This window comes from Mustela lutreola, chromosome 8 (genome assembly GCF_030435805.1).
Source record: "Mustela lutreola isolate mMusLut2 chromosome 8, mMusLut2.pri, whole genome shotgun sequence".
In the NCBI taxonomy this organism is placed as follows: domain Eukaryota; kingdom Metazoa; phylum Chordata; class Mammalia; order Carnivora; family Mustelidae; genus Mustela; species Mustela lutreola.
The window spans coordinates 137,707,647-137,725,700 of record NC_081297.1 but is presented as its reverse complement, the minus strand read 5'-3'; the positions used below and the strand labels follow the sequence as shown (position 1 = coordinate 137,725,700).

At 44.3% G+C, this 18,054-nt stretch overlaps 1 protein-coding gene across 1 annotated transcript in view; it reads left to right on the top strand.

Annotated features, from left to right (window-relative positions):
* Positions 1-3,952: 3,952 nt before the first annotated feature.
* SYN3 (synapsin III) overlaps positions 3,953-18,054 on the top strand; it is a 455,052-nt gene continuing 440,950 nt past the window's right edge. The window contains exon 1 of the mRNA XM_059186781.1: positions 3,953-4,093. The gene's annotated coding sequence lies outside the window, so the exon portion shown is untranslated. The remainder of the gene's footprint in view (positions 4,094-18,054) is intronic.

Sequence of the window (18,054 nt, the reverse complement as noted above, 5' to 3'; positions counted from 1 at the left end):
TGCAAATTCCTGAGCTGAATTGTTCCCCAGAGAAAGGATCCTATGATGCATTATGTTTCTCTCCTTCCTGGACCCATCAGGATTCTTGGTTAAAAGCGAGAGAAATAATGTAGGCTGTTAACACAAGGAGGGGATTTAGCAGAGATGGAACATTCATAAAATAAAATTAGATGGGGGGACAGGATGGCATGAAGGATCAAGCTTGGGAAACAGGCAGAAATTAAAGGAATCTCGAGGTTGGCCAACAAGATTCATGACCAAGCAGCAACCAATGGTCCAGCCTCTTTAGGATGCAGATGCTGCTGCCATCATCCGGTCTGGTTAATCTCACAGCCAATCTCTTTCCATGATTGTCACATTCCAGAAAGACAAAGTCCCAAGAGTGAGCAACTTGGCCCAACTTAGGTGACACCTCTACCTCAAATATTTTTGGGGACCAGGAGAAAGCAAATTTTGGAAGGGTCTGGCCCTGGGAACTGCCAGGTCCCCACACAATGAAAAACTCCCCCAGTATCTTCCAGGCAACCACCTTTGGTCCAGCTCTCATTTCATTGATGAAGAAGGTTCAAAGAGGTTGTTCAATGACTGTGTATCAAGTCTTCTGTTTTCCAACCCCATATTTACTCTCTTACACAAAACCTAGCAATTTATAAAGTTATAAGTTGTTTCTCCGGCTTTAAACAATATCTCAGGTGGGGATAAAGGGACTTACTATGGAGAGTCATTATCTGTTTTCAGACCCTTTTTATTACATAAGCTCAGCACATGAGAATAAATAATGCTGGAATGCAGCTGACCTCTAATACATGATGGGAGAATCTCATTACTGCAAAATCCTTGGTGATAAATATAGAGAACTGGCTATGATACATTGAATTTTCAGCTGTAACCATTAAGCACTTCTGCATCTAACCGCCTTTTCTTTTCTTATTCATGGTGCAATAAAAAAATAATTTTCCATGCCATAATTTGCCTGGTTTTTGATCTACACTTCTATCCCACTCAGTTTCCTCTTAAACAAAACAAAAACAAAAATAAAAACAAAACTGGGGCACCTTGGTGGCTCAGTGGGTTAAAGCCTCTGCCTTCAGCTCAGGTCGTGATCCCAGAGTCCTGGGATCGAGCCCAGCATCGGGCTCTCTGCTCAGTGGGGAGCCTGCATCCTCCTCTCTCTCTGCCTGTCTCTCTGCCTATTTGTGATCTCTGTCTGTCAAATAAATAAATAAAATCTTTAAAAAAAAAATAAAAACAAAACGGATACTAGTGGAGCTTTTTGAATTTATAAACCCAAACAAGAACACCCTTTCCATTTTTCTCCAAGCAACTCTCCAGTGTATATTTGAAAGCCAATAGTTTTTTTTTTTTGAAAACTACATAAAAGTCCAAATCTTAGAGTTGGGAGGCATCTTAGGGGAGCTCTGCTCTGACCTCATTTCACAGGTAAGGAAACGGAAGCTTAGAAAGAATGTGCCTGGTAGGTAGAGGCAGAGATGGGCCAAATGCCATCAAAAACTATGCTGGGTTTCTGAATTGAGATTTCCTTGATCCTCTTATGTCCACTACTGCCATTATTTGCTTCTGAACAGAAACTCAGGAAGGATCTGAGGTATTGCTTAATCCAGAAGTAGAAAGTAGTAGTCAAAGGGGCAAATCCTGCCTGTACACGGGTTTGATTTTGCTCAACATTCTTGGCTCACAGAGTTCTTTAAAATTATTTTAAATTAATTGCCAACATATAAAAACCTGGAGATTTAACATAATCTGAATTTCTGACTCTTTAGTAAAAGTCAGATCATCGGGCAACTCAAGGTCCCTACTGCCATATGGCAAAAATGAGTTGTTGCCGAGTAACAAGCTGCCCCCTTAGGCAGCTGTGCACACCCCAATATGCCACAGTCTCCACCCCTCCCTGTTCTATCACATCCTGCCAACTTCACTTGCTACATTACTGCCTGTCTCCAAAATTTGTGATTCCTAAGCTAGTCTTACTCCCTTAGATACTGAAGTTGCGTCACTCCCTCCTATTGATTGAGGTCACTTACTAAGGGTCATGCAGTAAGCACAGATGATGGAAGACAAACTTCCAAGGGCTCAGTCCTTGGCTCTCCTCTGGTCTCACACTAGGAGGTCTCATACTGCTCCAGGTCAGAAGACTCCCCCAGGCACATTTCCAGCCCCAGACTCACATCTTGCTCTATGCTTGGGTATCCAGCCGTCTCTTTGAACAAGTTGATTAAACCTTTCGGTGCCTTCATTTTCTCATCTGTGATATAATGACGATGAGATTACTTTTCCACCACACAGTTATGAGAATTACATATACAATTGGTTAATATATGCAAAACAATTTGAAGAGAATCTGGCACTACGGTTGTTGTAAGTTGCCTTATGGGTCTCTAGAATGTTCATGATGGAGCTTTTATTTCCTTCTGCCTCCAATCTGTTCCTTCCCAGGCTTCCTCATGTTGGTAATAGCACCATTATCCCATGGATGGCTCAAGCTGAACACCTGAGAGTCACTGTTTGTTCATATGTTTTCCTCATTCCTTAAATCCAATTCATCATCAAGCTTTTCCATAATACTCTATAAATGTATTTCAATTGGTCTACCCTCCCCATCTCTGCTGTCCCCACCTTGGTCCAAGTCACCGTCATCTCTTGCCTGGGCTTCTACAGTATCCTCCTGTTATACACTGAACTATGACCCCCCCCCCCAATCATATGTTGAAGCTCTAATTCACAATGGGATGGTATTTGGAGATGTAACTAGATTTGGCCTTTGGAGGGTAACTAGACTTGGATGACGTCATGAGGGTGGGAGCTCATCACGGGGTTAGTGTCCTTATAAGAGACATGAGAGAACTTGCTTGCTTGCTTTCTCCCTGCCATGCAAGGATACAGGGAGAAGGCAGCCATTCATGCACAAGCCAGGAAGAGAGCTCTCATTAGAAACAGACCCCACGCGCACCTTGATCTTTACACCTCTACAACTATAAGGAAATAAATTTCTGTTGTTTAAGCCAACCAGTCTACGGTAGAGAGTGAGCAGACTAAGACACCTCCTAAATGATCTCCCTGATTTGTCATTCTTTCTCTTCCAAAATCTGTTCCCCACACACCAGCAAGCTGTTTTAAACACGTCGTAGGCCCCCCTCCCTCCAATTCTTCAGTGGCTTATTTTTGTCCTTATAATAAAAGGAAGGCCTTCAGGGTGGCCCATCGGGTTCTGGGAAAATCCGCCCCTGCTACCTTTCCAACCTAGCGCCCCCTGCCCTTGCTCAGCGCTCTGGGCCAGCCTAGTCTCCGGTTCTGTCCTCAGAACCAAGGTGCATCTGGTGCCCCCTGCCGGCCACGCTCTTCCTCCAGCCGTGGAATCCCTTTTCGCTTTCAACTCTCACATCAATTATCACCTCCCCAAGTGGCCACAGGAAACCACCCGATTCAGAGCGTCCCTGACCCCGTTCCTTATTTTAAATCACCTTTTCCTTTCATAACAATCTTACATTATCTTCTTTGTCTGTTTCTCTGCATTTAATCTGCCCCCCACCCCCCGGCCCCATGCAAACTACAGGAGGGCGACAGACTTCGTCTTGTTCCCCGGCCCTGAGTGCCCATCACACTACCTGAGACACGCGCGGACGGTGCGGCGGGGTCTCTCTGAGGCGCCCCCTGAGGTCCTGAGAAGTCAGGTGCCCTTTTCAAAGCTGGTTTCCAAGGACGCTGCCCTCTTCGCACTCCCCAAGGGGCGTCGAGACGCTCCTGGGATCGAGCTTAATCACCGCACTCTGCTGCCTGAGCCTGGGGAGGGATCAGAGTCTGGGAGCAACTTTCCCGCGTAGAGAGGTGAAGCGCGAGCAGGGGGGAGGGGAGGGGAAAGGCGGAGGGGGCGGAGTCTCCGGGGGCGGGGCCTCGCTGTCCCAGCCAATGGGGCGTCTCGGCGCGGCGGGGAGGCCAGGCGGCAGAGGAGAGACGCTCCAGCGCGGTCGGTGCGGAGGCTGAGCTCGCGGACCCTGAGCGCTTCCTCAGGCGGGCGGCGCGTTGGAGGCAACCGCCCCGCTACGCCCCGGGCGCTGGTTTCCTGGCAGCTCGCACGGTAAGCGGAGCGCCGCCGCGAAGTGGACTTTGTGGGGTTTTCGGAAACTGAGAGCTAACCCTCCCGCCCTCGGCCCCTCAGAAAGGGGCTGCCGGTGGCGTCCTCGCGCCCGGCCGCGTCCCCGGCGCGCCGGCCCTGTGCCCGCGGGATGCGGGCGCGCGGAGGGCCCGGGAGGGAGGCGACGAGCCGCCGCGCCACGCTGCCTCCACAGGCTGCCGCAGCCCGGCCCGGGCCCGACCCTGCGACGGACGGGTCGGCGCGCGGGAAATGCCCGGGGCGCGGGACGGTGGCCCCCGGCCGGACCTCCGCCCGGCCCAGGTCTTCAGACCCCTCAGGACCTGTTGGCCTGGGGCTGGGGGTCAGATGTATCACCCTATTTCCCATTTCCACCCGTCCTGAGGCGCAGGAGGAGATCTCCGATCGGCTCCTCGGCCGAGCTCGGAGCGAAGACTGGCCCTGGTTGCCGCGCCCCGTGTATTTATTCAGCCTTTACCCGGCTCTCCCTGCTGTGTGCCAGGCACTATACTGAGCCTTGGTGTACGAAGACGGGCTTTGGAGGGCCTCTTGGGGCCAAGAGGGACAGTAGGAGGAACAGTTACCGAACACTGCAGTACGGGGGACTTGAGGTGGAGAGCAGGAGTGAGGAGCCTGGAGGGCTTCGGGGCGGAGGTGACCACTGAGTGAGGACTTGGAGGGTTAGCCCCGCTGAGAGCTGCGGGGAGGGGATGCAGGGGGAGGGCTGGTGGGACAGCGGGAATTCCAGATAGATTTTCTTGTGCGAGGCTAAGGAAGCTGAAAAAGTCCAGTATTCCATCAGATAATCACATCGGACTAAGGCTTACTGTGGGTAGGAAAAGAGCTGTGGGCATGGCAAGAGGCTAAAACATGCTCCCGCCTTAAAAATGCAGCCTTAGACTATCTGAATTTTGTCCTGGGATGGAGAGCAGTGGAGGAATTCTGACCTGTGACCAGGTCACTCTGGCAGCTCTGTGGAAAATGGATGGAGACCAGAGCAGCAGAGAGAGCTGGTTAAGTTGTAGTTGCTGTTCCGACTTGGCTGTGAATACTCTGCTTCCAGAAGGGAGCCCCAGCTTCCCAGGAGCCTTGCTCCCTGGCCTCCAGGCATGGACTGGGGCCAGGGAGATGTAGCCCACATTACATTTGATTCTACAACTTGCGGGCCATTTTTATATTGTTTCTGGAGGCTTTGAGCTCAACCTTGTCATCAGGGATGGACTCTGGAGAATGGAAGGGTACCTCTCCCCTTCTCTTTCTGTCTTACAGAGGCAGTGTCTCAACTGTTAGAGGCTGTAGTTAAAAGCAAGGTGTCACTGGGGAGTCAGATCAGAAGGTCATTTAGCTGTGTGCCTGGGTGTAATCAACCTTTCTGAGTTTCAGTTTTGTGACTCAAAAGGAAATATCATAACTACCTTTATTAGGTCAGGTTCCCTCGAGAAAGACTCAGAGATTCAGAGGTTTGTGGGACTTTGGGGGAGTGGTCTCACTGTCCAAGGGGGTGAGGGGTAAGGAAAACAAGATTGGGCAGAGGGAGAAGTGGACCTGTGATGCAGTGCAAAAGAAGCCTCAGTTGATCTCCTGAAGTACGGGGGCCAAGCCTTTGAAGCCCCATGTTGACCAGCCAGTAGATGCAGGGGGGTCATAACTTTGGTTATGGTCAACATGGGGCTTCAAAGGCTTGGCTCTCATACTTCAGGGGGTCAACAGAGGCCGGGGAATTGGGGGGATTGAGAGCTGTGCCACAGCAGGCACCTCTACAGGATGGCCTTGGGAAGTAAATGTAGTAACTTGACAGAAACTGGCTGGCACTGCATCCACTGCAGAACAGTCATTTAAAAAGAGTTCATTTCTCTTGCCTTTAAACTTCTTGACTGTGTCTGAAAGTGAATTGGGAAGTTAGAATTGGGTAAATAGGATTTTTAGAAGAAAGGACTTTTAATTATAATAGCCACAGTGACTACCACTTCCCATTACTGAGTGCCTATTACCTATATGCGTTCTCTCCTAGTTGTCTAGTAATATTTGGAGTCGGGTACTTTTGTTTTATAGTCAACCTGGTCTTTTCCAAAACACAAAGAGTATGCATCCTTTGCCATAAAATAATAGCAATAACAACAGCAGAAATCAAAACAGTGTGATTTGTTACATGCCATGAAGTGATTTCACTGGTGGTTCATTAATTAATTAATTTATTTATCAGTTATTAATTCCAACAATGTGCAGCGAGTGCTTCCTAAATGGCAGGGTGCTGTCCTAGGTGCTGGGAATGCAGTGGAGTCTATCAGGGGAGAGACAGACATTAAATGCTTTGATTTTTTCAGGAGCAAATGTTGAAGGATAGAACATCCTGTTACATAAAAAATAGTCCCTTTTCCCAATTTACTTTCTCATTCTTCAGATTTAGTATAACCTCCTCGAAAAGGTTTCTTGGACCTTTCTGTGTAAGGCAGGTCTCCTCCCTTTTACTCTCCTTGATCATTCATTTTACTAATTTCCTTGTTGGTGGTCCTCCTCATTAGACTGAAGCTTCAGGAGGTCGCCTATTGCTTTATCCCAAGATCCCAGCACAGTGATTAATACAGATTTCTTGAATGAGTGAAATGAATAAGGGGTAGATTTGCTTAACAGAATGGTTAGGGAAGGTCATATTGAGGAGTGATATTTATATTGAGATCTGAGGGATGAGAAGGACCCAGCAGTACCAAGCAATGCCAAGATCAAGAGTCAGAGAGAGCAGCTTGTTCAAGGATCATGAGGTGGAGGAAAGGAGCCCAGTGTGACTGGGGAACAGCCTGAGATGAATTTGGAGAAGTAGACACATCCTTGAAATGCCATGCTGAGCTTGGATTTTATTCAAAATGCAGTAAAGGTCACTGAGGGATTTTAAGCCTGATGATGACTTAAGGTTGTAACATATATTTGTTTGTTGCCTGTTATGCTTCTAGGAGGCAAGCCCCATGAAGAAAAGTGTTCAGTAAATATTGCTAGAGTTAATGGATGATCTGGTTTATGTAGCTACCAAGTGAAAAATGGAGGAGGGAGAGCAATAGGATTTTGTCACCGACTCAGAGTTAGGTGAGAGATGTTAGTGTCTTAGGTACGGAACAGCAGTGGTGTTGGAGAAAGGTAGAAAGAATAGAGTTATATTTGGTTGTAAAGTGGACAAGGACTTGTTAACACATTAGATGTTGGGAATAGAGGAAAAGGAAGAATCAAGGGTGACCTGTGGGTTTATGGTTTAAGATTGGGTAGATGCCAGATGCCCATCAACAGGTGAATGGATAAATAAAATGTAGTATATACTGACAGTAGAATATTACTCAGCCATAAAAAGGAATGAAGTGCTCCTATATGCTATAATGTGAATGAACCTCAAAAAAGATGCTAAGTGAAAGAAAGACAAAAAAGGTCACATGTTGTATGATTTCATTTATATAAAATGTCTAGAGTAGACAAATCTGTAGAGACAGAAAGCAGATTGCTGTTTGTCAGAGACTTGGGGGAAAAGGGTAAATGAGGCATAATTGCTTAAAGGGTAAACAGTTTCCTTTTGGGTTGATGAAAATGTTTTGGAACTAGAAAGAGATGGTGGTTGCACAACATTATGAATGTACTAAATGTCACTGAATTGTACACTTTAAGATGGTTAATTTTGTGTTATGTGAATTTCATCTCAATTTCCCCCCAAAAAAAAGAAAAAAGGAAAAATTGGGTGGATGGGAGAACCAATAACAGAGTGGAGGAGACTGGGAGGGGAGCAGGTTGTAGAATTCACGTGCTGTCTTAGAGATACCCGTGAGACATCCACATGGAGCCTAGGGGGAGGTCTGGGCTGGAGATATAAATAATATGGGAGTTGTCAGCACTTAGATGTCAGCCAACAAAAATGGATGAAATCTAGGGAGAGACAGTGTAAAGGAGCACATCACAGCCTGGATCATTCTTTAATTTGATCTTCATACCTACCAATGAAGGAGGTGCTGTTGTCTTCATTTTCAGATGAGAAAACTAACCCTTCTCCCCTGGCCCCCACATGAACTTGCCCAAGGCCAGACACTTTGTTCTTGAGCATCTCCTGGCTTCCAATGCTTTGCCATTCCCATCTCAGCATGATGCCATTTAGAACTTTAGCAAGGGCCTTCCCTCCCCTCCTCCTCTCCCCACCCTGACTGAATACTCACATGTGGCAGGCACTGTGCTGGGCATATGTTGGTGGAGAAAGTAGAAATGGCTCTAATTTTGTGGAGTTTACCCAGTAAACAAGCAACTGCAGTCCACTGATACAGGGCACCTTAGGAACCTGGAGCAGAAGCATTTGCCCCAGTTTGGGAGTAGCAGGAGGCTTCCTAGAGAAAATGACCGCAAGCTAATATTTGCAGCAGAAGCAGAAAGAGATGATTCTCTGGAGGGTTCATGATATCTGAACACCTGCTGTAGGAATTCACCATTCTTTTCATTCCCCAGTTTTTCATAGGTTACTGGCATTTTCCAACTTATTGAGAGGGTTTCCTATATTTTCTATAACTCTGGAAGTAGTAAGCAGACAACTGGCCTAGTTTGATTTCAAGCTTCAGAGGGGTAGCCAGGTAGAGTGCAAACAGCCTGGTTTTCAAAGCCAGGCTTCATCTCTTGAGCAAGTGACTTATTCTCTCTGAGCCTTACTTTTTATACCTACGAAATGGAGCCAGTAGTGTGCATTGCTTAATGTAAGAAATAAATGAAATGACACTGTGAAGCATTAAGTACATAATAAATGCTCATAAAAACAATATCTCTTTTATCTTTTGGAGAGGAAGAGTTTCTGAAGAGACTAGTTAGTTAAGTCCTCGCACTCTGCACTATTTGAAATACAGATATCCATCTTTCCTCTGAAGGCTCTGATGGTTCAGGATGGAGCACAGTGTTCTGTATGTTTAGAAATAGCTCACATGATCCTGGTAAAAGCAAGTCTAGGAACCTTGGCTTGACCAAATACTTGAGTCATTGCTATGATGAACATGAAAGGGTTAAGCACCTAAAAGCAGAATTTTGCCTTCTAGGAATTATTAGCCAATGACAGTGCTGACCGATGATGTAATGTCTTTGGCTGGCACTCCATTGGTTAAGTGTATTGTTTCTCTCGCTGCTTCAGCTGTGTGAGGAGCTAAGCTGGAGCCCAAGGGTTAATAATTCTGTGGCAGCAGATAGAGCTATTTTTTTTTTTTCCATTCCTCTTCTGTTAGGTGTGAGTATAAAGCCCAGCTCAGCAGATTGTTGCCCTTCTCCTTCCAATAAACAGCAGCATCTTCCTCCTTACCTCTTCCCAAGCAGAGCACATGTCTCCGTAGTACTACAGAGGAGGAGGAGGAGGAGGGAGAAGGGGAGGAGGAGGAGGAGGAGGAGGATCAGGATCCTTTAGGGAAGAGAGAACCCTTTCAAAGTTCCACGCGGCAGTCTCTCCTTGCCACTGGGGATAGGCACAGCCCCTGCTGCTCTGGCCTACAAATGTCCCACTGGATGAATTACTAAACTGTCACCTGCTACTGAGCATTGTTCAACCTGGCGGGATCCTCAGAACCGGGAGGTGAGCCCAGGGTTTTGGAAGAGGGAGTGGGCCTAGCAGAAAGGAGCTCTAGACTGGAGGTCTAGAGAAAGGAAACAGCTCTAGACTGAAGGTCAAGCATAGGTCCATCCCATAGCCCTGGCATGCGGTGTAGGCTTGGGCAGGATGGTTTCCCGCTTTGGGTCTGTATACTCAAGTTCACAGTGTGTGGCTTGGATTAGCGCCCTCTGAATTCTGGGAGACACCGGCCAGGGATTGTGCCGACCAGAGCGATAAGCATACTCTTGGTATAGCTTTCTGTCAAATGATCTCTGCAGATAAATGCTTTGCTCTGGGAACCTTGGGCAGCAGGGGAGTTTCAAGCGAGGGCTGTCTCCTAGGAGCCAGCTAAAATCCAGGCTCTTCCTCATATTGTCTGGACTCTGTCTTCAGTGCTCCCACTTGGCTGAGTAGCCCTCGGTAGACTCTAGGCTGAGGTTTCTCCAGAAACACCTGAATGGTCTCAGGGTTTAATCATGTCCTTTGAGGGGACCTTTGGGTCCTGACACTTGAGTTATCAGTGTGCCTTAATGAATTTGGCTTTCCTAGTTGTCCCATGCTGGAGCTCCTAAGGTGGAAGAAAAACTATTTTTGCATTATTGGATAGCTTAGCTGTGACAGTTTTCTTCTGTGTTTTTAGTGGGCCATGCATTATTGCCCCAGCCTGAAACTTCTCACCTTGCCCAAAGAGGTCTTAATGTAAGCATGCAGCCTCATGGTATAAATTGAAAAAAGTAGAAATAGGGTGGGGTGGGGAGAGGGGAGCAGAGTAACTGGAAAAGGCTGATGATAAGAAACTCTGGCCTTCATTTCATAGGTAATTCAACAAAGTTTGCATTTTACAGACAAGCTATGATGCTACTTCTCTGTTTACTTCCTCTCCAAAAAATACATAAGTAAAAAGTTCTATTATTTTTATTTTTCAGAATTTAATTATGTGTGGGGAGTTTCCAATTTCTTTAGGGAAAGTAGAGCCTGCAGAGTGTTCTCTCTGTGTCTTATATGACCGTTGGCCTCTGCCGCCCTGTGTTCTGGGTTAGACTTTGCTGCTGAGGAACATATGAGCCCTTGGACAAGTCACTGTGTCCCTCTGAGCCTTGTGTTCTGCATTTGTCAATCACAGGGGCTGGAGAGAGTTGAACTAGCTGACTTTTAGAGCCCTCATAGCTCTGGCTGTTTGTGCTTTGGATTGCAAAAAGCCTTTGTAATCTGAGGCTATTGATTAAATGGGTTGGATAGGTAAAGAATCTTTGAATAAAGGAATATGCAGCATGAGTCCTCTAAGTGTGGGACTGTATCTATGTTTTAACTCATTTAACTCCCTCAGTAACCCTAGAGTACATGGAATTAACCCCACTCTACAGATACGAAATTACCCAAGATCATCCTACAGTAAATGCTGAGATTGGTATTTGTGCCTGTGACCATACTGGGACGGTGGTGCATGTCAGGGTAATGGAAGGGCTGGAGCTGGAATCCTTACCCTCCTTTGCTTCCATGCATCTTCTCCTTTCTACTTCAGATCAAGAACTGATTTTAAGATGGACTATTTCAGCCAGATTAATGGCTGAATTTGGACTATCCAGTTTAATATCTGGGACAGCAGAAAATTAGGGGACCCTGGGTCTGAAAAGGACCTTACAATCTTTTGGACCAGGTCCCTCGATTTATAGCTGAGAAAATGGAGGTCCAGAGAAATTAGGTGACTTGTTCCCTGTTACTCAGTGAGTCGGTAGATAGCCGGGATGGAGACCAAGACTCCTTGACTTAGGTGTTTGAAGGTATATTGTTATTAATAAGTTAAAAAAAAATACCTTCATCTGAGAAATTTGGGATCATTTGAATTTAGCTATTCTTAACTTTGTCTATTCTTGCCAGTCCTATTTGAAGTGCCAGTGGGTTGAAGTAAGAATCACTGAACTTAACCTGCACTTGGCATTGTGGCAGGTGCCTGAACCATGAAAGGAGGGTGGTAAACAAGCTAAGTATGAGACCTGGTCAGTTTCTTTCAGGAGCCTCATGATGCAAACTGTATTTCATGAGAGTCTGACTCACAGGTCAGCGATCTCTCTTGCAGGATGAGCAAGAGTGGGTGGGACCCTGCCCCTATTACTGTGTGTGTAGCTGGCACCTAATTTATACCATTATAAGAATACTTGCTGTATGATATGTGGTCTCTCTTCTTTGTCTTTCCAACTAAGCTGCATGTTTCCCAAAATGTGGAATTTAATTAATCAATGGAGCTGCCTAATGGAGAGGTAGGTGTCAGTATCTTGGACTGCTGAGATGTACACCCAGAAATAAAAACCATCCAATTTTTTATTAAAAATTGTAATTATTACAGTTATTATTGTTATTGTTATTACAGTATATGCAGATACTTGACTCCTTCCTTCATCACTGTAACGTTAAGAAAGAATCCTCTTAACACAGGCTTCAAACATCCTAATGATTATCATAGGAAAGAGGGGTTATAATTATTCTGCTGGGCTGAAGAGCAAAACTAGCAGCAATGGGAGAAAGTTGAAGGGAAGTAGATAGGAAGGACTTAGAGAAGAAAAGTGTACTGATGGTAGGAGCTATTCAATGGGTCTGTCCTATCTTCCACACCCTTGTCATCAGAAGAGGGTGGACCCTCAGGGATTACTGCCCCCAGCTAAGAGTAGCACTTGGTAGCTTTTAATGCCCCTTGTAGACTTAAGATTTCTTGATTATTTGTAAGCAGGAGTAAATGAAAAGAGGCCTAGACTAGAACAGAGCTGCATCTTAGTCTTTAGGGTCCAAAGCCATAGAGTATGGGGTGGAAATCATTCATAGCCAAAATAACTGTTGACAGTATTTTAATTGCCAAAAAATTGCATTAATGTAGTTTTATGTATGCAACCCTAAATGGTAATTCATATGCTAACTAGTGTGTAAAACACTGATTTAGACTAAGAGAAGTAGCAACATAAAGCCTATCTGTAGTTGTTTGGGTCTTCCTACTGTTCTGTGTTTAAAGTAACTCTAAATTTCTCACCTCCATGGGGCAGGGGGTGGAGAATTCTCAACTGTCCTGCTGGCTTATAAGTATAATGCTGTTCTCTGTGGTTAACCAGTCTTTAATACCATTAAATGTGTTTAACAGTTTGTTTTTAATGATAGTGAAAATTAAATGAGATAATGTAATGGAAGCCTCAAACTCAGGAACTGTTACAGAATAGATGCTCAGTATAATTTTACTGAAGGGAAATAAGCATCTTGGTTTAGCATACTTGTCTATGCAGGTCTCTGAAAAGTTTTAGAGAAGAACCTGGCCACCTGTGTCCAGGCTGCCATTTCCTATCTGAAGCCAGTCTTGTTTGGCTTCTCTCCACAGTGTTCACCCTCTTGCCTTTGAATACTGTTTCTAAAATCCAAAGTGGAAAAAGAATGAGGTTGGAAGCTTCACAGACCTAAATTCAAAACACTAGCCATTACCTATCATTATGTGTCATTGCCCATGTTACTTAACCAATCCATGTTTGTGAAAATGTGATCAGTCAACCCCACCTTGAAGAGTGGATGGGGACTTAAATGAGAACCTTTAGAGAGTATCTGAACATATATAGAGTAGGTGTTCTATAAATGGCTGCTTTATTTATTCTCCACCAAAGATGTTACAGAGAGGTGTTGGTTTTTTTTTCCCCCTTCACTCTCATCTCAAACTTCTTTGCCCACATGAGTAGCATTTCTATATAACTTTGTACAAACTTTCAGGAAACCCTATGTGACATTATTCTAAGAATGCATTTGCTTGCAGCCTTGTCCCCTCCTAGCTCATCTTCATGGCAGTCACCTAACCAAGCATCAGAAAGCTGCACTCAGAAAGGGATATGTTGCACCTAATACATTTTTATTTTATTTTATTTTATTTAAAGATTTTATTTATTTATTTGACAGACGGAGGTAACAAGCAGGCAGAGAAGCAGGCAGAGAGAGGAAGAAGCAGGCTCCCTGCTGAGCAGAGAGCCCAATGCAGGGCTAGATCCCAAGACCCTGGGATCATGACCTGAGCCAAAGGCAGAGGCTTTAAACCACTGAGCCACCCAGGTGCCCCTACATTTTTAAAACCCCAGGGGCTGATTTAAATATTCTGGGCTGGGATACTTACTCAGGGGCCAAGTGGGCATGTAATTTGAGGGGTGCTACAGAAGCCAAAGTATGGCTCCAGATTCAAAGCATTGTGGATTTCTTCACTGAATTTTCATTCCTTGGGCTTATGTATTCATCCATTTAACAAATATTTATCGAGTTCTTATACTGTGATAGGCAGCATCCTAGGTGCTGGGAATAGATCAATGAACAATGCAGACAAGATCGCTACCTTTGTAGATCTTATATTCTGATGAGGAATGGAAAATAACCACAAAATAGTTACATTATGGTATGTCAGTCAGTGACAAGGCCCTTGAGGAAAAAATAAAACAATGTAAGGGCATAGGAAGAGGCCTTATAGAAAAGTCCATTAAAGATCTTTGAGGAGTTGCTATTTCAGCAGGGGGAGAGTTTGAGAAGGTATAACTAGAGGAGTACCCAGAACCAGGTCTGATGGGGACTCATGGGCTATAGAGAGAGATTTGGACTCTATTCTTAGTTAGTGGTTTCAAGTAAGGATGTTACATGGTTTGACTTATTCTTTTAATTGGTTTTGTTTTTTAAATTGCCATATGGTAAATTTGATATTGTTTTGGTATTTAGTTCTATCACTTTTACCACATGTGTAGCCACATGTGTAGATTCATGGAAGTACCAACATCACAATGAGGACAGTTTCATCACCCAGAAAGCTTCCTCCTAATGTCCCTTTGTAGTCACAAACTCCTCATCGCTAACATTTGGCACAAGAACTCTACTTTCCATCACGGCCATTTTGTCTTTCTGAGGTGACATCAGTGGAATCACAGTATGTAACCTTCTGAGGCTGGCTTCTTTCCCTGAGCACAATGCCTTTGAGATTCATCCGTGTTATTGCAGATATCAATAGTTTGTTCATTTTTATTGCTGGCTAGAATTCCATTGTGTGGATGTACCACAGTTTGTCCATTCATTTACCCTTGAAGGACAATTGGGTTGTTTTAGGTTTTGGCAGTTACATATAGAGCTGCTATAAACATTTGTGCTCAGATTTTTTTTATGAACACACATTTTGGGTCTCTAGGGTAAATACCCAACTGTTGGATTGCTGGGATATAACAATAAATTTACACTTAACTTTATAAGAAACTGCCAAACAATTTCCAGCCTGGTTTTACCATTTTGCATTCCTATCACCGATATGTAAAAATTCTACTTACTATGCATTCTTGCCAGTACTTGTCATTGTCAGTATTTTTTTATTTTAGCCATTCTAATAGTTTAATTGTATCTTTCCATGGTTTTAATTTACATTTACCTAGTAGCCAGTGATTGAATATCTTTTCACCTGCTTATTTACCATCCTTATATTCTCTTTAGTGAGGTGTCTGTTCAAATCTCTTCCCCACTTTTTAAATTGCTTTTGTGTTTCTTACTGCTAAGTTTTGAGTACTCTTTATATCTTCTAGATATCAGTGTTTTCTTAAATATGTGATCTATAAATATTTAACTTGTTTTTAAGGAATCATTCTGAATTCTGTAGTGGGGGAGGGGTGGAAGCAGAAGAATCAGCAGAAGACCATTGCAGTAATTCATGGTGAGAGATGATGGCAGTTTGGACTAAAGTCATTTGGGTGGAAGAGGTGAAAAGTGGTCAAAATCAAGGAATCTTTTGAAAGTAGAGCCATCTGAACTTGACAATGGGTAGAATGTGGAATGTGAGAGAAAAGAGACATCAAGGATGACTATAGTGCTGGAGGGACTGAGAATTTAAATATAATTCAGGTACGTATAATAAACAGTTCACCTGGAATACATACAACCTCTGTGCTCACAGAGGTTATGTGAAATGAACTAGGGGAGCACAGATGATGGAAAATTTACTAAGTGTAAGATCTGTGAGGCCAGCTTTCTGGACCGCCACTCTCAAACTTCAATGTCTGTAAGAATCAGGGGAAAAGGTTATTAAAAATGCAGCTGGCTAGGCTCCTGCCCCAAAAGTAAGAGACCTATGGTTATCAACTCCACAAATCATTCTGTGCAGGTGATTGACTGACTATTACGAGAAACTCTTGGGAGAACTGTGGGCACTTCAGAGAAGAGGTGATGTCAACTTTGAGTGTTTGGTGGAAATTGTGACTTGAAAAAACCTGTGGAAAGGGCAGCCAGGCATGGCATAGCTTTTGTGAGGGAAGAGCAAAAGGAAAACTTGGAAGAACTATAGAGACTGGCTGGATCCTAGAACAGTGTAGGTGGGGTGATGATGATGACTGTTGACCAGAGAGCACCTGTCTGGGAGTTAGTGATGGGTCATGGGACTTCCTGTGCTCAATGAGTCTAAAGTGGTTGCCACCACCCAGAGGCTCCCCAGGTACTAACAAGGGGCCCACGTGGTGAAATGTACCAGACAGTCCAATGCTGGTTGTTCAGGGTGGCTGTTGTGCTTTCAAAGTCTCATGTGACCAAGTATCTTTGAGGAGAGAATGAGCCGGCAGGGGGTTTGCAGAAGGATGCCCTGTCCCCCGGACCACTTTGGGCCTTTCTTGAAGCTTACAGACTCTGCATCTCCTTTTCACACATGAACTTGCCTACTTCCCAAGGATGCTGAGCCATAGCTTCCTGTGGCACAACTACTAATCACTATATGCCAAGCATAGTTCAAAGCACTTTATATGGATTAAACCATCAAATTCTCCCAACAAGCCTATGGATGAAATGGAACAGTTATTTCTGTTTTATGATGAGCAACCGAGGCACTGAAAGATGAATGACTGGCTCAAGGGCACAGTGCTACAAAGTAGAAGAGCTGGCATATTAAGCCAGGGAATTTTGACTTCGGAGCCCATGCTTTTAACTGTTATGCCACATATGCCCTCTAGGGGCATCTGTAGAGGATGAGAGGGATCAAGAAGCCAGAGTGGCTGCAGTAACACTGGCACTGTAGTTACTGCAGCCCAGGCCCTGTTGTGCGGCATTCACAGGGTTATTATTCCCTGTAGGGACTATCTCAGTAATACACTTTAATGTTAAAAGATTTTTCTTTTTTTGATTTTAGCTTTTGGGTTAAACATTACTATTTTTATTCTTTTTAAATTTTGTCTAGTTAGTAACAATATGCTAAATCAATTGTGAGGTTCAAAATAGCAACATAAGGTGTTGTAGTATCATGATGCTCCTATAAGTTGTTGTTATATGTGGAACTGTTTGCCTGTATACTAAATGGCCCTAGGTTATTATGTTTTAGAGTTCTTCTAAAATTGTTTTCAAGTAGCTGGTATATTTTCGTCTAGTAGAATTCTAATTTACCACGTCTGTTTAGATGAAGTCAGGGAAGGCAAATGACCAAATATACGTGCATTGTTTTCTAAGGAAGAATCAATAGGCTCTGACTAACGGGACTTTTCCTTTTTTTGTTACGTTCGGAGAGAGGTGTTGTAGACTCATGGATCTAAAGGCCTTTCCTGCCTTATTTTAAGGTTCTCAACTGTGCTGCTGTAACAAATTTCCGTAGACTGGGTGGTTAAACAATAGACATTTATTTCTCATGTTCCAGAGGCTGCAAAGTTCATAATCAGGGGTTCTGGTGAGGGCCTTCTTCCTGGTTCACAGATGGCCATCTTTTTACTAACATTGTGGAGAGCAGGGAAAGAGGGCATAAGCTCTCTGTGTGTCTCTTCATGACCTGATTATCTCCCAAAAGCCTCATCTCCAAACACCATCATGCTGAGGATTAGGGGTTTAACATAGGAATTTGCGGGTGACACAAACAGTCCATAGCAGTTGGGTGGTTGAATTTGCTATGCAAGAGATGTCCCGACAGTGCAGAAGGAGTACAGTGTGATCTGAGAGAATTTTGAAGTTTCTTTGCCAGAGAGAGAGAGCAGGAGTTTTAGGAAGGCTTCCTGAGCCTAGAGCTGAGTATTGAAAGATGAATGGAGTTCACTAATCCAGTGGGGTGAGGAGGAGCTTAAAGAAGAGTAAAACCGGATGCCATTCCAAGAGGCAGGAACAGCATTTGCAAAGGCACAAGACCACATGGCAGGTAAGCAGGTAAGTGTTAGTGAATACTATGTTGCCAGATGAAGCTGGAAATAAAACTGGCATAGATTAGAAAGGGTCTCAGTGCTGCATGGAAGGGCTTGGACTGACATCAAGGAGCAGCTGCCATATTTAAGTGATGTGGTCAGATTTTTATTTTTAAAAAATGTCTCCGAAGTTTGTGCTATGGAAATGCATTTGAAAGAGACCTAATTCTACGCAGGGAGAC